This window comes from Armigeres subalbatus, chromosome 2 (genome assembly GCF_024139115.2).
Source record: "Armigeres subalbatus isolate Guangzhou_Male chromosome 2, GZ_Asu_2, whole genome shotgun sequence".
In the NCBI taxonomy this organism is placed as follows: domain Eukaryota; kingdom Metazoa; phylum Arthropoda; class Insecta; order Diptera; family Culicidae; genus Armigeres; species Armigeres subalbatus.
In genome coordinates this window covers 464,868,616-464,893,210 of record NC_085140.1, presented here as the reverse complement: position 1 = coordinate 464,893,210, position 24,595 = coordinate 464,868,616, and the positions used below count along the sequence as shown (strand labels likewise).

At 35.7% G+C, this 24,595-nt stretch overlaps 2 long non-coding RNA genes across 2 annotated transcripts; one reads left to right on the top strand and one right to left on the bottom strand.

Annotated features, from left to right (window-relative positions):
- Window positions 1-7,782: 7,782 nt before the first annotated feature.
- Window positions 7,783-9,942, bottom strand: LOC134213906 (uncharacterized). The gene is made up of 3 exons (XR_009979563.1): window positions 9,596-9,942; window positions 9,463-9,538; window positions 7,783-9,398 (listed from the first exon to the last, which is right to left on the bottom strand). It is a non-coding gene; the product is annotated as an uncharacterized LOC134213906 (long non-coding RNA).
- Window positions 9,943-21,300: 11,358 nt separating this feature from the next.
- On the top strand, window positions 21,301-22,353 carry LOC134218382 (uncharacterized). Its single transcript, XR_009981340.1, has 3 exons — window positions 21,301-21,438; window positions 21,519-21,674; window positions 22,192-22,353. It is a non-coding gene; the product is annotated as an uncharacterized LOC134218382 (long non-coding RNA).
- The last annotated feature ends 2,242 nt before the right edge of the window (window positions 22,354-24,595 follow it).

Below are 24,595 nucleotides of genomic sequence, written 5' to 3'. Positions count from 1 at the left end.
TCGTCGTCCGACGGGACCAGCGGGCGTTGCTGGACGATGGTGGGCAGGCGTCTTCCCTCGTAGGCGCGATCGGCCGGCCGTGGCTTAGCCACCTTGGACGGCCGAGAGGGGAAATCTCCTTTGCGGTTAGAGCCTACGGCCCGAGATATAGGTCCTCCTTTGAGGATCCATGGTCTTTTACGGTTAGGCGCGGAAGTCTGAAGGCTTCGCGGGCCGAGCCGTGTGCTGGACGGAAAGCAGTTTGAAAAGAGACGTAGGAAAAGAGAGGTAGGAAAAGAGGTCCTAAAGGACACCAAGGAATTAATTCCAAGTTCCATAGTACAGGATTGGGAATTACCTGAACACTTTTTCCCCGGAGCTCACACTAGCTCCTGCTAGAAAAAGGGGGGGGTTCACTTGATTTCCTGCACTTCACTTCCACTTCACAGCACACGGACGCCTGATATACTAAGAGGCCGAAATTGGGCAATGGCTACTCTTTTATATCAATTTCTTCCCATATTTTCCCGCTAATTTTGCAATTCGCTTTCATCCAACATTGCATTCTTCCAAGCATGATGCCATGTTGGATATTTTATAGCACCCTCATATTATTACAGCGGTACCAAACCCTAACGCTTCTGTGGTAGCTCTGTTGTTTTTACACGAGAAACGTGAAGGTTCCGAAACAAACAATAATATACCAAAACAAAAATCAACAATTTGTAACCAAACGGTTACAAGTTTATATTTCAAGACAAAATTTTCAAAACGACTTATCTGCTTTTGTAAACAAAGACTCTGTGCTAACGGGGTATTCGGATTTCGTATAGATAAACTAAGTACACCACGGGTAATTTATAAAACGCACCGCACCGCGAGGGCACACCTTTACTCGTCCCTGGCTGTAGTTCAACTCCCTTTGCGATTCGCTTCGTAGTTTCTCTACACTCTATTTCTACACATTTCTCTAGGGTAGCAACTTCAATAATAGTCCGATACGACACCCCCCCTTTACTTAACATCTGACTCAACTATTCCGACATAGTCATGGAGGTATGCTGGTAGTCTTGATGTCCTTTGTGGTCGATTCGTCTGATACTGACCGGTTTCGTTCATTGGTGATTCCACTGATGATTCTGTCTTATTGATTTGTTTGAGATGCGAAACATTCCGATGGTATATTTTGTCCGTCTCCAATGATCGTAATTTCACATCCGTACCATCACGACCCATCACCTCAAACTGTTCAGGCCCGAAGTTACTCGAAAGTTTATGGTCCTTTGCCATACGTTTGGCAACCACTATATCGCCGACATCCAAAACGTTACGAGTGGCCTTCCTGCGCTTATCTGTTTGATCCGCTTGTTGAAGCTTTTTTTCCCAATCTTTGTCACGGATACTTTCCAACAGTTGTCCGCTTGATTGTTGAACTGATGGTAGCTTATCTCTCAACACTCTGCCAAACATAAGGGCTGACGGGGGCATTCCAGTAATACTGTGTGGGGTAGAGTTGTACATTAGAAGGAAACTCCTGAGATCCCATTTCCAACCAGACGGGTTAGTTTCCTGACTTATACGCAGCCGTTTCAGTATCGTACTGTTCATTCTCTCCACTTCACCATTGGCCTGGGGCCAATATGGAGTGGTTTTCTGTTGCTTGATACCAAACTCCTTACAAAATGATTTGAAACTATCACTAACGAATTGGGGCCCATTGTCGGAACGTAGTATCTCCGGGATTCCGAAACGAGTGAAGGTCTCAAAAAGTGCTTCAATCGTTAGCTCAGCAGTCGTCTTCTTCATCACCACCACTTCTACAAACCTACTGAAGTAGTCAACAATGACCAGCAAACAGTGACCGCTTGGGAGCGGTCCCAGAAAGTCCACTGCCACGTCTGTCCAGGCTTTATCCGGCATCTTAGTTCTAAGCATCGGCTCCGGTGGTCCAAGTGATGATACTAAGGTGCATGGGTTACACTGTTTTACATACTTTTCGCATTGATCATCCATTTTAGGCCACCATGTCTTCTGCCTTAGTCGTCGCTTCATAGTGCTCATCCCTGGATGCCCATCGTGTGCACATTCAAGGACCTGTTTTTGTAATAGCTCGGGAATCAACAGTCGGTCACCTCTCATAATCACCCTTCTGCTACATGCAACTCTGACTTGAACGGCTTATACAACTTTACGTTATCTGTCCATAATCCGGTTTCCAAAACTTTGATTAGCTCTTGGAGTATCGTATCCTTCTGGGTTTCTTCGACCACCTTTTGTAACGTAACAGCCTCTGGAATAGCAGCCTCCACTAACTGATGAATATACATGTCCGCTCGATCATCAAAAGCTTTCGCTTCCGAGAGTGATAATCGCGACAAGGCATCGGCTAGATTAGTTGCCCCTGGTTCATGGATTATTTCGTAATTATATGATTGAAGACGCATTACCCAACGTTCTATCCTTGGACATGGTTTGGAGCGGGGGCTAAACAGAAATTTTAAGGCTTTGCAATCTGTGATTAGTTGAAATTTTGTGCCCAACAGATACAGTTGAAATTTCTCAACTGCCCATACTAATGCCAGTGCCTCACGCTCAGTCTGAAAATATTTCTTTTCTAGATCCGTTAGCGCTTTGCTAGCAAACGCAATAATTCGGGTGGCTCCTGCTTTATTCTGTTGTAATAGGACTGCTCCTAAACCCTCTGGACTTGCGTCGGCAATGAGTTTCGTCTTATCTTCCCTGGCAAAATATCCTAAGTACCCTACTTGGCAACCTGCTTCCTTGATATCGTTGAAAGCTTGCCGGTGGGTTTCATTCCACTGGAAACAGGTGCCCTGTTTTAGGAGTTGTCTGAGTGTATCCGTCTTAGTCGCTAAGTTTGGTATGAAACGACCTATGTAGGTGATTAACCCCAAGAAACTCCTTAGTTCAGATAAGTTTCCTGGTTCTCTGAAGTTTTTGATCGCCGTTAGCCGATGTTCTGTCGGTCGTATTCCATTTTTATCCAGAATATGCCCCAGAAAATCTAACTGTTCAACACCGTAGACACATTTTTGTCCATTCAAAAGGATGTTATACTCCTTCAGACGCTCCTTCAATAAATTTAGTCTCATATCATGCTCTTTTCTATTGGCTCCATACACCATTACGTCATCCAGGTATACCACAATCCCGTCCAAACCTGCTAAAATCGACTCCATGGTTTTTTGGAAAATTTCCGGAGCGCAACTAATCCCTAAAATAAAATTTAAATGAGAAAAATTTACGAGAAGAAAAATAGTGTACCATAACGGATTTCATTTTATTATTTTATTCCAAATTCAATCTCAGTGCATTTATTTATTCCTTCAAATAAAGTGAAACAAGAGCTATATAAAAAGTGATTTACCTGAACAATCCGTTCTTGGTAATAAACGTTGTAATGGTTCGCGATTTCTCTGAAATTTCTAGCTGGTGATAAGCGTCCTTTACATCCAGCTTAGAAAATACCGTTGCTCCACTGACGGAACCAAATAGTTGCTCTACCGTGGGTAGAGGGTGTGTTTCTCGAACAATCGCCTGATTCGCACGGCGCATGTCGATACATAATCTGACTTCTCCTGAATCCTTAAGCACCGGCACCATTGGTGAAACCCACCGCGATGGCCCGCGAACTCTTTCAATGATCCCACGCGCTAACATCATCCTCAGTTTTTCCTCTACCTTTTCTTCCAAAGCAAATGGTACCCGCCTGTAGGGTTGCTGTACTGGTTGAATGCTCTCATCAATTGGAATTTCAACCACTACTCCTTTGAATTTCGTGAACTCATGTTCTTGCTCGATGTTTCCAATGTCGAAGCCAACCTTCAAGACGCCAAGCTCTTTTGCGGTTTGATCTCCCAATAAGCATTGTTTACCCTCCTTGGCTACATAGAACGTTGCTTCAGTATGCTTTGCCCCACCGTATATGGTTGCTGCGAAACTACCCATGATTTCCATCGGTCTGCTCGAAGCGTAGCTGGTAAAGTCTTTACTCACCGCAGTAGTCATTTCCGATACTCCAACTTTCAAACGTTTCATTTCCTCCCACGTCGACATACTGATTATGTTCGCTGCTGCTCCTGAATCGATGATCATTGGTACCTCCACACCGCCGATCTGAAACAAGAATGTGTTCTTGCCCATGGCGTAGAAAATGTATCCATCTTCGCCTTTATCTTGTTCTTCCTTCTCTACAACTGATCTGACACGTTTGACCGGGACTGGACCACGTTGGTCACTATTTGGTCTCTTCAGACACTGACGTGCAAAATGTCCATATCCTCGGCATTTCAAACATTGCGCTTTGATAGCCGGGCAAACATCTGCACCTTTTACGTGTCCCTTCTTTCCACAGGCAAAACAGACAGGCTCAGATCGAGTGAAGTTATTACTACTCTGACTCGGGGGAAAACGGTTATTCGACCATTGAAAAGGTTTCTTGGAATACACTTGCCTCGTTTGAGCCGGCGATACTTGACTTCGGTATGTCTGCGGTACTTGACTTCGATATGCCAATCTGTTAATGGTATCACTTGGGGTTTTGTTGAATTCTTTCAACTGGCGCTCGCTTTCCTCCAGACTTGTACCAAGTGCTTCTACTTCCTCAAGCAACATATCACGCTTTAAAAGTTTTTGTCGCAACTTGTTTGAAACGCATTTTTCAACGATCTGGTCCACAACCATTTCGTCAGGTTGGCTGTATTCGCATCGTTTCACTTGTGTCCGCAACCGTAGTACGAAATCTGAGAACCGTTCTGCTGATTTTTGTGTAATTTGTCGAAATTGGTGTCTTTCATAAATACGCCGTCGAAATGGTTCGAAATGGGCATCCAACTTGATGATCGCCGCGTCATAATACGGGGGATCAACTAAAACATGAGGTACATTTTCCGCATCTGGTAAATTGTCAAAAATATCTCTGAGGTCTGGGCCTCCCAAATACAACAATTTCGCTCGTCTTTCATACTGGGATATTATATTCTCAGCATCGAAATATGACTCCAGATCTCTTTTCCATCTGCTCCATGCCACAGGCAATTGAGAAGACTCAATAGCTGTTTGAAATGCTCTTATACGACAATCGTTTCCAGCCCTGTCCAAAAATAATTTAAATATAATATATTTAAAAAAAATGAAAAATAATTAATTAACAAATAATCAAACATTATATTCTTCGGCACATCATTTCTATTCAAAACCAACAACCGAGACAATATTAAATCCCCCATTTGACTATCCGAGCCTTCCAATAGCTGTTCCACTTTCGGGAGCTGAAAACGAGCCCGCTTACAACTGTTCCAATAGAGACCCCGTTATTTTTTTCAAAATAGCGAACCCGCTCACTTTTCTATTTCTGAAGCGAACCCGCTAAATATTGTGTAGCGAACCCGCTCACTGCTGTTCCAATAGCGACCCCGCTCATCTTCCCAAAATAGCGAACCCGCTCACTTTTGTGTTTCTGTAACGAACCTGCTAAACGTTGTGTAGCGAATCCGCTTGCTCTATCAATGGCGAATCCGCCTTTCATCTTCATTTCCCATTTTTGTTTGTTAGCGATACCGCATCCATGTTTATACATTATGTAATAAGTTATTTTAAGCGATTCCGCTCTCTACACCTGTACCATGTTATGCTAAATTCCATTATATTAGCATTCACAGTGAACACCTCTGACATTTTATATGATTTCGCTTTTACTAATAATGGACGTCACAGTTATTTCATTTCCGTTAAATGCGATGCCGCTCTCACTAATTGACCCGACTATATCATTCAGTATGACAACTGTAATATTCAGTAATATGCAGAAAACGGAGGCATTCATATTATGTCCATTATGATGTCGACATAATCGCTATCTACTATCGAGGCTTTTTGAAAAAAAAAATGTTGAGAAGAATGCTTCTTCGAGTAAAGTTTTAGCGAATATGAACATTTATTGAGGTTATGTCCTCGTATAAAAATGTAGCTGCTTTTATGTCTTGTTAGAATTTCACTTACCTTAGTATTGTGAACCCAATCAGCATCGGGAAGCAGAATAGGGAAAAAAATATCACAAATACACTCATATAATCCTCTTTCGTTGGAACTCTTTCAAATTATTCAGCTGCAACACCCACACACATAACCATATTTTTTTCTATCTCTATGTAATCCTCTCTGAAGTTTTTCAGTATGGTTCAGCTCTTACACATACGGGTGTATGCACAAATGTACGATCGTTTTCACTGCCTGATTTAGGCTTGCTTATATCTCATACCCATCATCACAACACACCAAGGAAACCAATATGCAAAAAAAAAACCCACAAATATCAAATATATATTTTTTTTATCACTAGTTTACCATATTCAACATACGACCGCCTTTTTTTCATTCAGCATCATTTACGGTTTCGTTTTTAGTAATTTTTCTCAGAGCTTTTCTTTTCCTGTACTTCACTCTTTCTCTTCTTTCCACCAACACATAAATCTTCCCAAGCGCGTTCCAGAACCACCATTTTTTTTTTGAATGATGTGCCGAATTATATAACATTTCAAACAAGAATTACATTGCAATTTCACAAACTTCAACCGATTACTTACATTTTACCGTCGTCGCCAAATGTGCTAACGGGGTATTCGGATTTCGTATAGATAAACTAAGTACACCACGGGTAATTTATAAAACGCACCGCACCGCGAGGGCACACCTTTACTCGTCCCTGGCTGTAGTTCAACTCCCTTTGCGATTCGCTTCGTAGTTTCTCTACACTCTATTTCTACACATTTCTCTAGGGTAGCAACTTCAATAATAGTCCGATACGACAGACTCAAACGACGATTTGTCGAATCTGATAGCTCTCCCACGCAAACCAACACCACCAATAGGTAGGTGAATGTTTCCGCTACCTGTTTATGGTGTTGGTTTGCATGGGAGAGCTATCAGATTCGTCAAATCGTCGTTTGAATATTTGTTTGCAAAAGCAGATAAGTCGTTTTGAAAATTTTGTCTTGATTTATTTTATAATACCCGTCTCAATCCCTACACTGGCAGAAAAAACATTTTGATTTTCATAAGTTAAGGCACATGAAACCCTACAAATTCATTTTATTTTAACTTCATAAGGGACCAAAGAAATCCATAAATTTACCTTATGAAAATCATAGCAATTTCTTGTGTAAAATAATCATAAGGCATCCTTATGAATAATTCTTGTTCATTCAAACGTTCACGCTGATCTGTCAGAAAAAATAGCTCACTTCATCCTTGTCCATGTGGTCCAATAAGGAAGTAGCTGAAATTAAGTTTTTCTCTTTAAGAATACGTCGAACGAACATCAACCATCTATATATTGTGCTGCAGAAATACGAGATCCATTGTGCTGTTCTTCCTGGTCAGGCCAATGGTTTTCCATGGAAAACGCCATTATTGTAAGTCTGTTTTTGCCTTTCTCGTATTTTTTTTTCAAATACTTCCTATTTAACTTTAACTATCATATTCATATCTTTTCTAGCAAAACACGATCAACTGTACAAAGTGATCAGAACATTACCCCTCGTGAAATGGAGTCCAATATCTGGAAGTAAATGGACCGAATCTTTTTAACCGCTGCACCCAAAAGTCAGCAAAGCACGATGCCTCTTCCCACGGAGCACAGCATACTGCAGGACAGCCACTTTTAACAGACTTTGGAGAGAAAAAAAGTCCAGGCAGAGCAACAGCGGAGACAGCAATAGTGGTAATAAAATGCATTAGATAAATAACAATTGATACCTACAATCTTTCTACTCCCCAGATCAAAATAAATATCGTCGCTACTCATCGTTCAATATGTTCAAAAAGCAGGAAGCTTGTCATCCTTGAACGACGTATCATCTAACTAGGAATTAAGAAGAAATTCTGGCATGCGATTCGAATTCCAATTCGAGAGCAAACGAGTGTAAATTTAATTTATAGAGGAAAGAGGGGCAAGATCGCCATATGGGGCAAGACAGCCAACGTTGATTATGATTTAAGTGAGCAATATATTCACATTATTATTACGAGGGATGGTTAACAATAATGTAAAAGGGCTATTCAACTGAAAATGCACTTTGACAACCTTACTTGTTCTTGAAATATTGATTAAGATGATGTAGTTGAAATTCGAATTTTCTTATAATTTTGTAGATACACAACTCAAGGTTTGAAGCTTAAATTACTATTTTTTCAGCACAAATTAATATTTACCAAAGCTCTTATATAACTATAGGTTATCTACAATAATAATTTAAGAAGATTAACAGTAATTATGATCGATAGGACTAAAATCTTTGGGCGGTATTGCAAACTATATTAAGAACATGAAACATACTGTACATTATAGTGATCAAACTCGCAACTCGTACCAAAATGTAATAATATGCAATCAATTATATGATATGTAATCCAATAGATACCGTAAAAAAAACAAACTTATTATCTAAGAATCCAATTCAATTATTCAACAACTATTTATTATTTTATCTTACTATTTTTGTTTATTTTTCCTAACTTAGCCCAATACAACTTCAATTTATTAATAATTCTAAATTCTCGGCCCCACGTTGGGCGCCAAAATGAAACCTTTCCCCGTGTCCGTTGGTTCAACCAACGGTCGTTTCTATCAAATCAACACAAGTTAGGCAGCGAAAGAGGACAGGTTATCAATTCCTGTGACTTAAGCGCCACTCTTCGGAAAGAGGCCACAGGAACAGTTTAGTCCGGCCAGAGACTTCTCCTCAGGGCAGGTTTGGTATTTCCCAGTCTCACTCGAACTTACCTTAATTGAAGCTGTAGAAAGAAACTTAAAATCTAACGGGCTTGCGTCTTAAATATCTCAAACGGATCTGCTCGAACGATCTCATTAAAGTTTGGTGCAGTCGGTATTAAATCCAAAAATTCTATCAGTTGGAGAGCACGCCAATTAATTAGTATTTATTTTGCAATCTAATCTAAGTGTATATACAAATCCAAAAGATTCCAAATTTATTTAATAATTTATTTCCTATCAACAGGAAATGGACGAACGCGAAGCAAAACTGTGAGCTTCCGTCGACTGAATCTATTTGGCGCCAAATCTACTGCTAGATTACAATTTTACTTTCGAGCTCTTTCAATTTCTTCGTGCACTAGCTTACGGTTTTGGGTTCCTTCCTCCAGGATGAGCGAAGCGAAGGCAGAATGTCGACGGTTCCTGGATCTGACCCACGTGTCCAACTTCGTCAGAATGGCCGCACCGCGTGGCTTATCGCACAATGGAATCAGCCACTCACGAGGTGGATTTGTCCTCGGACCGATACTGGTAGATGCTAAGCGGCTTGCCAACCGACGGAATCCAATTGTCTGGCCGGATCGTAGGGTCCCAAATAACCACCCACTTTGGGATGGGGTTTAACCTACCCAAAGTGCACTTTCATTATTCTGTTCGCACATCATTTCAACTCAGTCACATGTGCTTACCTGATTCAATCTCCGAAGGCTCACAACAGGCACTTTCAAACGTAAAAATGTATTTAGGAACCGAAACGCGATAAACCTAAATTGGGAAATTTTTAGAAATTGCGTATACACTTATTTAAATCATTTGACTCACTTCGCTTTAGACTTTATGGCACACACGACACGTGATTTCACTACTGCTTGAATTCAAGTTTGATTATACGTGTTACTCGACTGAAGCTTCCACCAATAATGAGATTAGTCATCAAAGCTCATGGCGGATGAAGCTATCCACTTTAGATAATGCGCAATTCTTTCCTATTGGTCGTTATTGATACTAACTACGCAATTGGAGATCTAATTGTTTTAATTTAAATAGCATTGTCGTGAATTCTAAACCGCTCGACCTTCAGTATATTGCAATTCGAGTGAGTGAAAGGGGAAGTACGTTGCGCCTAAATTTATGTAGCCCAATTGCCATAAATGATTAAAGAAAATGTGTTGCGGGTAATCTACCTTATAGGCGACGATCATTGATGTGTTGAAATTTGGCGAACGTGATCTGCTTCATTCAAAGTATTTAATTGGTAGGTGTGGTAGGTACATATTGAATCGTTACAAGGTCATCTCCAGGATTAAGAGTCGCCTAACCTTTGAATTCATTCAAAAACCATCAAAATAGTTTCTGCCTGAATCAGAGATGATTTAAAAATTGATATGGTTTTAATCGTAAAATTTTAGGCTTTAGGCAAATTCTGATATCGTCGTAGAGCCAGAGGTCAATAAATCAACATGAAATACGACATTTTCAAGCGAAACATCATTTGAACATAATCCCTAGAAGTCCAAGGAATGTGTCACCCGTTCTAAATAAATTCTGTGCGCTTTTAATATAATTTTTGGTCCTCGCTCTTCTTGCCCCGAGGGGGTGGCCATGTCGCCCCATATGATAAATATAGGCATCATAAAAATACCTTTTTTTGCCTTTCTCGTACAAGAAAGTTGTACCAAAAGGCTATAATTTTACTCCAAAAGCCAAATTTTGATAGAAGGCTCGGAGACCCATAGTGTTATATACCAATCGACTCAGCTCGAAAAACTGAGTAAATGTCCGTCTGTGTGTGTGTGTGTGTGTGGATGTGTGTAGCCCCGGGAATTTTTTAATGTTAAACACGTTTCATATAGAAAGATATAGACGGATTCGACTGCAACTAGTTTCATTCGACGGAGAAACTTTCCTAGTTGGACACTATTGTTTTTGTTTGTTAATAACTCATTCGGTTTGAATAATATTTCTATTTTTCTTTTAACAAATACGCTGTTTACATGCACACTTTAAGTCATTAATCAATTTAGCCGTGACGCAATCCATTACTCTCATAGTTGAGTAATTCTTAAGTAGCGTGAGTAGAGCTTTTACCCGCCAAAATGTAGGCAATTTACATTGCATTTACCATACTAATTCGAATTCAACACATTGAATCGAGAAAGGCATAATCACCACTGGTGGATAAATTTGGGTTTTTTAAAACCAGTTTATAAGATACTGAAACGACATTAATCAATGTTTGTTGATACTTATGTCAAAGGCAGGTATTTCTTGGACAAATCAGCAGAATTCGAAGGGGTTTCACTATTATACAAAGATTACCGCTTAGGGTGGCCATCTTGCCCCACTTTCCTCTAATTCTTGTCGTACCTCGACTATTTGTCTCAATAAATTAGACCTATCATCCAAATTAATTGAATTTTTTATGCTTTTTAAAAACACAACCATATTTTACGAAATTATACTCATGCTGCTATCTTAATAATTCCATTGGACAGACTTATAAAATTTCATAAGGTAGCTTTATTGATTTTAATGACAACTTCATGAAAACCATCAGATGAACCTATTTTCTGCTTCATCCAAAAGTTCATTTCGTTTCATAAGACTGCCTTATGATTTTCAAATAGTTTTCTTGTTGCTAAATTTCATAAGGCGAAATTATAAGCTTCGAAAGGTTTTTTACACCAGTGTACACTCCCCACGCATTTTTCTCGACTGAAGCGACATCTTGCGACTAAAATTGTAAGCTAAAGTTTGGTGCAATCATTGAACAAAGCAGAAAGCTCCGCTTCGTCTTGCACGGAAGGAAATCGACACACTCATCACTACGCTTGCTGCCTAGCCGAAGGCGACTCGAAATATGGAAAACAGCTGCTCCAAATGCAATCAGCTTATAGAGATGAGTGACGTTTAACGCTCGCACACTGATGTGCAATTCAGCATGTGTAAGTACATGTTTGTTTTCCTTCTGCTCATAACCTCAAAATTGATCAAGTCATCACAATGATTGCGAAGGAGTCAAAAAATATATGGAAATATACTCATTTTTACCCAAACTTTGCTGAGTAGCACCATCTAGGAGTGTTTGTTTTCCTTTTATCGCCACTCACACGGACAGATAAATCAACCCAAACTTTGAGTTCAATATACGCACTATTGAGAATATCGCAGAAAAAAATTACCCAAATTTGGGTAGTTTTCCCTTTCTTTCCCATGATTGCTATCAAAACTAGAGCAAGATGCAAACACCTCACCGAGGTTGCTCAGCCCAATAACCCAAATTTGAGTAAATTCAATATTCTCTATTTTGGGTTGATCAAGGTCCGCTTTGGATAAATTAAACTCAGCTTTGGGTAAATTGTTTACATGGGATTAAAGGCAAACTACCTAGTGCCAGAAAAGCCATTTTACTCAAATTTGGGTTATTGGCCCAAACCACGGTTTTGAGTGCAAACAACCCATTTTTGGGTAGTTTTGGTTTTCAGTGCACACATTCGGACGTGAGAATCTCAATTATACTATCGACAGATATACACACTTAGAATAAATCACCGACTTCGGTAATTCATTTACCGAATTCTCAACAGCTGAACGCTCGGTAATGAGTTCGGTGAACGAATAAATTACCGACCCTTCGGTTATCTGAACACTCTCCGCGAAATGTAAATTTTACCGAACAGATCGGTAATAATTAATTATTTTAGAGCGTCTTAGGGGAAATGCTACAAGGTTAAAAGACTATTATTCTTCCAATTATGCGAAATACGTATCTGTTTGTTGATACATAAAAGGTGAATAGTGGTGATCGGTAATGTTTTGAATTTACCGAAATATTCGGTAGATAGGAATATCCTGCTGATTCTTATTGAAATGCTATCATTCTTTTTTAAATAATAAGAGAAAACAAATTTGTGGGAGATATGATAATATGATGTAATCATTGCTTTGAATTAGTAGAACACATTTGCTTATTCTTAATAACAGTGTAACACAGAGGTTTTACAAGAAGATACACAGAAAAAATAAAGAACCTAAAAAAAAGTTTAAAGAACTCAACTTTGAGTACGAAGTTCAAATTTTTAACTCAATATTAGGTAGTTTTCTCTAGCAACCCTATAACCAGAGACCGGCGGAGTGAAAAACTGTCGAAATGGCAACGTATGAAAATGCATGAAATCGTGAAAATAATACTGGCATCACTTGAACTTTTTGCTTGCTTCTTATGGATGCAAAAAGTAAACAAGTCGAATTGGAACCGCTTTTGACGGTTCGATTGGAAACAAGATGGCGTCTTCGCCGATCTCTTATTGTAGTATTTCTAGTTTTCTCACTCCCTCTCATGAATGTTATTATAAACAAAGAGAGCTGCATCACAGAGAACAGACATGGAGGCTCGAACAAAATTTCTTGCAAAACATGTGTAAACAAACACACCGAACCTCAACGCCATCGACGTCAACATTGCAACTCACAATCTCATTTTCACAACACGATGGCGCTGGCATGCTCTTGCATGCATAACGACACTAGCGCACAGTGGCATTTTTTTATGACGCTAGCGCTGATTATGCACGAGATAACGGCGACATTCCAAAGTAATTTCAAAATGAACAGTAAAAAGTTATCACAACATGGCGAAATGAGCTTCAACGTCTGTTCTCTGTGGCTGCATCGACCCAACGTGTGCTGTTCCGTGGAAGAAGCCAAATTTGAGTTTTCACCATAGTCTCGAGTGAGTGAAAATAACATAAATTTGAGTTGGTGAAACTTCATAGTGGGTGAAAATTCAACACGGGAGTAAAGGCAAAGTACTCACCTGATTTTTTCGCGTTTTACTTATTTTTGGCTTCTTCCACACAAGGTCGGATTTGAGTGAAAGGAACCGTCAAGTGAGTTGTTTCGCGGTTCCGTGAAGGAAGTAGATTTCAAGACAAAATTTTCAAAACGACTTATCTGCTTTCGTAAACAAAGATTCAAACGTCGATTTGACGAATCTGATAGCTCTCCCATGCAAACCAACACCACCAATAGGTAGGTGAAGGTTTCCACTACCTGTTGATGGTGCTGGTTTGCATGGGAGAGCTATCAGATTCGTCAAATCGTCGTTTGATTCTTTGTTTACAAAAGCAGATAAGTCGTTTTGAAAATTTTGTCTTGATTTGGTTTTTACAAATGTATATATTCCTCTTAGCAGGATGCCCTGAAAACTGAACGAAAGAAGATAAAAAGTGCGATTAGGATGTGATTGTGTATGCTAGAAAGAGAAACCATCTATCCGATGGATGCGCGTTGATGATGAAAGGCATTAGGGGTCGTTCAAAAATGATGTCACAGGTTTTAGGGGGGGAAGGGGTCTAAGATTTTGTGACAGTACATGTGCTAGGTATACAAAAAAGCGTGACAGAGGGGGGGAGGGGGTCTAGAAATCCCAAAAAATAATGGACATCATATTTGAATCGACCCTTATGATCGTCATTCATTGTCCGTTTCTTAGATCGAAAACACATAGATTTGGTTTCTACGTCATACGCGAGTGGATTCCGCTGATGGTATTGTTCGGCTACGACAAAATCATGTTGATTTCAAGGTTTTTTTTTATTGTCTTTATTAATGAGGTTTTCGGCCCTTGACCGGTTCACCTCAGATTTCAAGGTTGAAATTGTTCACGAAACTTTATTAGTTTTTTCCACGAAAAAAACGAAAAATAATAAGTATCATCTCGAGTATAGTATTATCGTAAATCGGCGTCTCCTGATCGTTTGAGATCTACAACTGCGGATTTTCTCCAGAATTAGTGCCTCGTTTTGACGTAAACTACGTCTAAGGAGAAGACTCGGATACAGGGTGTAAAATGAAAATTTCAAAATTGGGGACCGTCACGAAATCATGTGAGATTTGTAACATTAATAAGTCCTTTATCTTCCAATGGATTTTAAAGATTTATATATCAGTCGATTCGCAAACTCTCCACCAATTTTCCAGTATCGAAACTTTTGAGTGTCAACGCTAAGCTATTGACAATTTAATTCTTTCATGCATCATGCATCTCCTATGAAGCGCGTTCCAATCCTTGGCAATTGCCTACTTTCAGGGTATTATCAATTGTTGAACAGGAGTGTATGAATGGGGTGGTCCAGCTGCTAGACAATGGGGTCCCTACTCCCTCACAGAGCGGGAGAAGCTGCTAAAGCTGTGTAGTACAGAGTCTATTATATAGAGTTGCACGAAGAGGATCTTCTTACACTTATTCTGAATGATCTTCTTGTTATTCTGTTTGCAACTTTCATTTTGTTCAACCCTTAAAGTGACTTCACGGGAGTGTTCACTGCTAAATCTTTTTAATACGATAACCAAGTCACCCACAGAGTGCAAACACGCGAGTTTCTTGTTGCTACTTTATTGGGGGGTGTATTGAAGTTTTTTGAAGCTGTTTCTAGAACAAATCTAATACATTTCAATTCATGCGTTTTAATTCGCCCTAATAATCATTAAGCGATAACAATACTTCCGCCTTACCAACAAGCATTTGTTTACTTTGCTCGATAGGTAGACGGTTTGACAGTTCAATAGGTAGATTTGGCTTCACTCTTTGCGCAACTCTTTATATAATAGACTCTGGTGTAGTAGTGTCGACGGGATAGATCCTACTCTTCTATATAGAGCGGAAAATTGATTCAGTTTACTATATTTGATTTTACGTAGTTTATGTCAAGCGGCCGATTCTTGTATACAACCACAATTTTTTTTCGCAGTTGACCGAGTCTGATTTAGTTGTGGCGTGCTTACGTCGTTAGGAAACTTCCCGATGAAAATTTGTTTCATGAGAACTGAAAATTATTACTGTTAGTATGAAAATATTCTATTGTTTTTTATATACTCACCTTTGTTAATTTTAACAGCGTCCTTATTTTGGAGTGCTCTTAGACACAAATTTGCCGCTGCAGTGCGACACGAAACAAAAAACAAATTTATCCACCAGTGGTGATTATGCCTTTCTCGATTCAATGTGTTGAATTCGAATTAGTATGGTAAATGCAACGTAAGTTGCCTACATTTTGGCGGTTAAAAGCTTTGATGCGATTATATCACGATACTTAAGAATTACTCAACTATGAGAGTAATGGATTGCGTCACGGCTAAATTGATTAATGACTTAAAGTGTGCATGTAAACAGCGTATTTGTTAAAAGAAAATAGAAATATTATTCAAACCGAATGCGTTATTAGCAAACAAAAACAATAGTGTCCAACTAGGAAAGTTTCTCCGTCGAATGAAACTAGTTGCACTCGAATCGGTCAAGTCCTTCTATACACGCAAAAAAATATTGCAGTCGAAACTACCATTCCGAGGGTTATTTTATACAAGCGTGACAGAGGGGGGGAGGGGGTCTAGAAATCCCAAAAAATAATGGACATCATATCTGAATCGACCCTTATGATCGTCATTCATTGTCCGTTTCTTAGATCGAAAACACATAGATTTGGTTTCTACGTCATACGCGAGTGGATTCCGCTGATGGTATTGTTCGGCTACGACAAAATCATGTTGATTTCAAGGTTTTTGACGTAGGACTTACGTCTTTCTTTACTATACTGGGTGTCATTTAGATTTTTGGAAATCGAAAGCGTTACGCTGGAAGGGAAGATTTTGAACGTTACTAGCGCCTTTATCTTTCGATGGATTTTTAAGATTTATATATCAATCGACTCGGACACTCTCCACCATATTTCCTATTTCATTGAAACTTAAGATTATTAACGATAAGCTATTGAAAATTTCAATTCTTGTCAAAGCCAGTAAAAATTTCATATGTAACCAATACGTGCATTCCTAACACGGACATCAGAATGCGGTATGTCACGGGCCTTTGGGTCTACCGGAAGATTTTGTTAGTGTATAAAAGAAGCAGTGCCTGCCGGCCGTGTGCGAGTCATTACAATTTGTGACAGCAGCGCGTACCGACGTGCTTTTTGCTCGCGCATTTTTCGTTTCGTTCGTTCGTTCACTGTGTTCACCTACACAACGACAACATGCAGTCACCAGCGGTAGAACTGCCGGTGGGTCTGCGAATATGCATGAAAGAAGTGGGCGAATTTTTTTGTCATTCTGTGCTTGATGATGGTCGGTTGCGATGGATCCGCCCATCGCATCGCTCGGAGTTCACGGCTAGAGGCCGATGATGGCTGAGGCAGCGAGGGCAGCGGTGGTGGATGAAGAAGATAAACATTAGAGAGATTTGGTCTGCTGCTCATCCAGGTGATTGGTTTCATATTCCACATGATCCCGGGATGGGTACGAGTACGAGTCATGTCATATGACTGACCATATGTTAAGTTGTGCTACTAAAACAAATTAAAACATGGTTCTGATTCCCCAGCAAAAAAATAAACTACACTACACAACTACAAAATTTGATTCAAATAGTTACTTTCATTTATTGCAGAAGGCATTAACAATTAAAGATGCACAATCAGCAATAGTGTTAATATCCATTTTAGATTAGAAAATTTCGCTGTATTACATGTAAATGTTTTAAAAAAGTCCGCAAAAAATAATTTCCAGAAGATTATTTAAATAAACTTTATCTTATTCTTTGTTTTTCATTTTCTGAGAAACTGTTTTATTAAATTTGACGTAGACTCGGAGTTTGGAAACAAAACATTAAATAATTTTTCGTTGACGCATTAGCAGTACCTCCTCTATTTTAGTAGGGTTACTGCTCCTTGACTTGTTTCTTATTGTTGTGATTTTTTCAGCAGTAAGCACGCATGTTAGCAAAAAGAAGCAACGAAATTGGTGCTGTATTTCTTTGTTTGGAAAACGGGACAAATCCCATAAAATAGCACATTTTGCCCAAGTCTGAAAATTTTATAAATAGAATTTTTAAACTTCAAATCATCAATAAGAAATCCATAAATGCCCTACATTTGCTTAGGTAAATAAGGGCTTGCTAGTTAGAAACAAAGCAATTCTAATTATGTATTGAATTATTAGTTTTATTTCCAGAAGCTTTAAATAAAAAAATTTGCTAATAATTCTACACAGCATGGAAGTTGTCGTTACCAATATTAATGCCTATGATCAAACTCCATAGATTCAAAAGTTAGAAGTAAAATGTAAATACGTTACGTTTATACAAATCCTACGTCTAATCGCGGTTATGTTGAAAACATTACCCATTGCTCGTTTTTTTTATTGTCTTTATTAATGAGGTTTTCGGCCCTTGACCGGTTCACCTCAGATTTCAAGGTTGAAATTGTTCACGAAACTTTATTAGTTTTTTCCACGAAAAAAACGAAAAATAATAAGTATCATCTCGAGTATAGTATTATCGTAAATCGGCGTCTCCTGATCGTTTGAGATCTACAACTGCGGATTTTCTCCAGAATTAGTGCCTCGTTTTGACGTAAACTACGTCTAAGGAGAAGACTCGGATACAGGGTGTAAAATGAAAATTTCAAAATTGGGGACCGTCACGAAATCATGTGAGATTTGTAACATTAATAAGTCCTTTATCTTCCAATGGATTTTAAAGATTTATATATCAGTCGATTCGCAAACTCTCCACCAATTTTCCAGTATCGAAACTTTTGAGTGTCAACGCTAAGCTATTGACAATTTAATTCTTTCATGCATCATGCATCTCCTATGAAGCGCGTTCCAATCCTTGGCAATTGCCTACTTTCAGGGTATTATCAATTGTTGAACAGGAGTGTATGAATGGGGTGGTCCAGCTGCTAGACAATGGGGTCCCTACTCCCTCACAGAGCGGGAGAAGCTGCTAAAGCTGTGTAGTACAGAGTCTATTATATAGAGTTGCGCGAAGAGGATCTTCTTACACTTATTCTGAATGATCTTCTTGTTATTCTGTTTGCAACTTTCATTTTTGTTCAACCCTTAAAGTGACTTCACGGGAGTGTTCACTGCTAAATCTTTTTAATACGATAACCAAGTCACCCACAGAGTGCAAACACGCGAGTTTCTTGTTGCTACTTTATTGGGGGTGTATTGAAGTTTTTTGAAGCTGTTTCTAGAACAAATCTAATACATTTCAATTCATGCGTTTTAATTCGCCCTAATAATCATTAAGCGATAACAATACTTCCGCCTTACCAACAAGCATTTGTTTACTTTGCTCGATAGGTAGACGGTTTGACAGTTCAATAGGTAGATTTGGCTTCACTCTTTGCGCAACTCTTTATATAATAGACTCTGGTGTAGTAGTGTCGACGGGATAGATCCTACTCTTCTATATAGAGCGGAAAATTGATTCAGTTTACTATATTTGATTTTACGTAGTTTATGTCAAGCGGCCGATTCTTGTATACAACCACAATTTTTTTTCGCAGTTGACCGAGTCTGATTTAGTTGTGGCGTGCTTACGTCGTTAGGAAACTTCCGATGAAAATTTGTTTCATGAGAACTGAAAATTATTACTGTTAGTATGAAAATATTCTATTGTTTTTTTATATACTCACCTTTGTTAATTTTAACAGCGTCCTTATTTTGGAGTGCTCTTAGACACACATTTGCCGCTGCAGTGCGACACGAAACAAAAAAAAAACAAATTTATCCACCAGTGGTGATTATGCCTTTCTCGATTCAATGTGTTGAATTCGAATTAGTATGGTAAATGCAACGTAAGTTGCCTACATTTTGGCGGTTAAAAGCTTTGATGCGATTATATCACGATACTTAAGAATTACTCAACTATGAGAGTAATGGATTGCGTCACGGCTAAATTGATTAATGACTTAAAGTGTGCATGTAAACAGCGTATTTGTTAAAAGAAAAATAGAAATATTATTCAAACCGAATGCGTTATTAGCAAACAAAAACAATAGTGTCCAACTAGGAAAGTTTCTCCGTCGAATGAAACTAGTTGCACTCGAATCGGTCAAGTCCTTCTATACACGCAAAAAAATATTGCAGTCGAAACTACCATTCCGAGGGTTATTTTAAGAATACGCACCGACGATTTTCAGCAGATAACAAACCCGTTTGATTTTACCATGCGCGCAGTAAAAATATACTGTGGCCCATGCGGAATGTTGTCACATAAACTGAAACAGTGGTGAATTTCTCTGGAACCATGGTAAAGTTTACTGAAATTTCATGGTAGTTTTAAAAACAGAGCGTAGTCTACAAAATAGTAGTTTTAACCACGGAATTTTTTTCTGTGTATGAAACGTGTTTAACAAATAAAATTCCCGGGGCTACACACATCCACACACACACACACACACACACACACACACACACACACACACACACACACACACACACACACACACACACACACACACACACACACACACACACACACACACACACACACACAGACGGACATTTACTCAGTTTTTCGAGCTGAGTCGATTGGTATATAACACTATGGGTCTCCGAGCCTCCTATCAAAATATGGCTGTTGGAGTGAAATTATAGCCTTCTGGTACAACTTTGTTGTACGAGAAAGGCAAAACTGATGCCGCGTAGGTTTGAAGTCTGACTCGAGGTAGAATTTTACCGAAATTTCAGTTTTTTTCTGTAAAAATGGTGACGTTTCATCCCAATCACTGAAGTTCAGTAATATTCAATGTCAACCGAGCCTGTGACAAGCGCGGGGGCATCATCATCAATAGACGTAGACCGCTGTCATCATTGAAAATTAGTATGAAAAAAAAATTGTGCCCGGGACATCCTGGCTACGATTTGGCGATGGGCTAAACAATAGCATAACAGTAGCCTGATATAAACATCAGGGAAATCACCGATTTATCTGTGGTTTTCCCAATATTTCCGAACTCTTGAGCTCTTTCTAAGTGTGTATCATTATTTTGCTGTTAAACAGATATTGTCATGCAAGTTTGCTGTATTGTGGATTTACTCGCTATCAAGATTTTCCCGATTATTGCTTTTTGCATTGAAACTTTTCGTTTCGTCACTGAAACCATTGACACTTGTCTTCAGCGACTGCTTCCGCGATAGAGCATTTGCACATTTCATTCACTCATACATCTATATTTGTGTCAAAATGTGCATTTGACAACTAAATTTTCAGCTAAAAGCTCTATTTTTTGACACCGGTGCACTCACACAACCAATCGACATCAGTTGTCAAAAAATCAGGAGTACCAACTTGACCACTATCTCCTTGTCGCCAAGTCTGGCGCTGAGTGCTCGGCGCGGAAACCCAAAAGTGGGAATAAAATTTTGGGGCTTATGCGCAATACTTTTAAGGCTACTCAGAGTAAGCGGCAATGTAAATGTGTTATAAAACTTGATTACAAATATTTAGTCAAATGAAATCAATTCTTCGATATTACAGTCGCAGAACTTTATGAAATAATGTAGGTATTTTTTTCGCGGTTTTTTGGGGCAAGTATTCAACATTTTATATCTCACGATCAGGTAATAAATATCATATACATCTAACTACCCCTCACCTACTCCCAGAGGCACTTTTTGTTAGAGGTTAGACACTGGTTAGGGGATGTTAGTTATGCTTCCCTTCAAGAAACATAAAACATAAAAAATGTTAAATATGTTATCTTTCTTTTTTTCGCGCTATGCTGACTTGCTGACAGCTCAAAACAAAACAAAGAAAAAAGTAAATGCGTTTTGTTTCTGGATCAAGTCTTGATCGTCTTGATGGTACTGCATCTCAGGTATACGCCAGTAATCATGGAAAAGTAATCCGTAATTTTTGTTTTAGTTTGAACTGCAATTTTAATTTATTTTCTTTTAGATTCGATAGTGCACCTGAATTTTGCGGTTTTTTCGGGAGTAGGCAATAGAAGCTGCTGTAGACTTCGGTGGAAAAGTCTCGTAAAGCGAAAAAACGACGCGACGGTTGGCTGAGGCAGGAAAAACTGCTGCGCAGAATGAATTCGAGTCCGTTCCGGTAAGTGATGGCTTGGTGTGAAATTATTGAGGTGATATTGTAATCAAACATGAATCTTATCTCTATACTAAAATCGTATATCTGTCCCACATTTGCTGGGTTTCGCTTATTGAAGATTGATAGACTCGAAAGGTATTTCTCTATAAATACTGAAATAAATACCTCCAGCAGTGATTCTGTGAATTCTTCACAAAAATTATCTCTGGGATATCCAGATCCGTTTGGCCATCAATACTTCCATGAACTCCATTGCGATTTCATGTCAATTTCTTCAAAAATTACTATGGTGTTTACTCTATGATATTATCTGGGACTTATTCCTGTGAATTCCATATGGGTTGATAGGGTGAAGGATGTATTTTGGACCACCTTTACCACCAAGAGAAATTTGCATTCAGTGGTCCAAAATATGAGCCGTCGAACTGGTGGTCCAAAATACCTCCCTTACCCTAGTGCTTTTGGTGGGTTTTGAGTACATGATATGATTTCTCGAACTGGATTCTTTTCTATTTTCTAGGTCACGCTGGTTGCATCCTGAGAAACCACGATCCTGGAGACGGGCGCAGTCAGCCTGACGATGGAACAGTGCATGAAGATGGATACACCCAAGATACGCAGGATAGTTTTAGTTTAGTGAAGAGTTTTGTTGTTGGATTAAAGGGATCTCAGGTCGATGGATAGAGGCCTTTCTACACTTCTCAAAATTCAATTGTGATGCAACGGCATGGGCATAATTTCAGTTGCACATACCCAAAACAGTTGTTCGTAACGGTATCAATGCGAGTAATTTGCACTGGCTGAAGACGACTAATGGTATTTTAATTTAATTTTATTTAATTTTAATTTAATTTTAATTTAATTTTAATTTAATTTTAATTTAATTTTAATTTAATTTTAATTTAATTTTAATTTAATTTTAATTTAATTTTAATTTAATTTTAATTTAATTTTAATTTAATTTTAATTTAATTTTAATTTAATTTTAATTTAATTTTAATTTAATTTTAATTTAATTTTAATTTAATTTTAATTTAATTTTAATTTAATTTTAATTTAATTTTAATTTAATTTTAATTTAATTTTAATTTAATTTTAATTTAATTTTAATTTAATTTTAATTTAATTTTAATTTAATTTTAATTTAATTTTAATTTAATTTTAATTTAATTTTAATTTAATTTTAATTTAATTTTAATTTAATTTTAATTTAATTTTAATTTAATTTTAATTTAATTTTAATTTAATTTTAATTTAATTTTAATTTAATTTTAATTTAATTTTAATTTAATTTTAATTTAATTTTAATTTAATTTTAATTTAATTTTAATTTAATTTTAATTTAATTTTAATTTAATTTTAATTTAATTTTAATTTAATTTTAATTTAATTTTAATTTAATTTTAATTTAATTTTAATTTAATTTTAATTTAATTTTAATTTAATTTTAATTTAATTTTAATTTAATTTTAATTTAATTTTAATTTAATTTTAATTTAATTTTAATTTAATTTTAATTTAATTTTAATTTAATTTTAATTTAATTTTAATTTAATTTTAATTTAATTTTAATTTAATTTTAATTTAATTTTAATTTAATTTTAATTTAATTTTAATTTAATTTTAATTTAATTTTAATTTAATTTTAATTTAATTTTAATTTAATTTTAATTTAATTTTAATTTAATTTTAATTTAATTTTAATTTAATTTTAATTTAATTTTAATTTAATTTTAATTTAATTTTAATTTAATTTTAATTTAATTTTAATTTAATTTTAATTTAATTTTAATTTAATTTTAATTTAATTTTAATTTAATTTTAATTTAATTTTAATTTAATTTTAATTTAATTTTAATTTAATTTTAATTTAATTTTAATTTAATTTTAATTTAATTTTAATTTAATTTTAATTTAATTTTAATTTAATTTTAATTTAATTTTAATTTAATTTTAATTTAATTTTAATTTAATTTTAATTTAATTTTAATTTAATTTTAATTTAATTTTAATTTAATTTTAATTTAATTTTAATTTAATTTTAATTTAATTTTAATTTAATTTTAATTTAATTTTAATTTAATTTTAATTTAATTTAATTTAATTTTAATTTAATTTTAATTTAATTTTAATTTAATTTTAATTTAATTTTAATTTAATTTTAATTTAATTTTAATTTAATTTTAATTTAATTTTAATTTAATTTTAATTTAATTTTAATTTAATTTTAATTTAATTTTAATTTAATTTTAATTTAATTTTAATTTAATTTTAATTTAATTTTAATTTAATTTTAATTTAATTTTAATTTAATTTTAATTTAATTTTAATTTAATTTTAATTTAATTTTAATTTAATTTAATTTTAATTTAATTTTAATTTAATTTTAATTTAATTTTAATTTAATTTTAATTTAATTTTAATTTAATTTTAATTTAATTTTAATTTAATTTTAATTTAATTTTAATTTAATTTTAATTTAATTTTAATTTAATTTTAATTTAATTTTAATTTAATTTTAATTTAATTTTAATTTAATTTTAATTTAATTTTAATTTAATTTTAATTTAATTTTAATTTAATTTTAATTTAATTTTAATTTAATTTTAATTTAATTTTAATTTAATTTTAATTTAATTTTAATTTAATTTTAATTTAATTTTAATTTAATTTTAATTTAATTTTAATTTAATTTTAATTTAATTTTAATTTAATTTTAATTTAATTTTAATTTAATTTTAATTTAATTTTAATTTAATTTTAATTTAGTTTTAATTTAATTTTAATTTAATTTTAATTTAATTTTAATTTAATTTTAATTTAATTTTAATTTAATTTTAATTTAATTTTAATTTAATTTTAATTTAATTCTGATTTAATTTTAATTTAATTTTAATTTAATTTTAATTTAATGTTAATTGAAT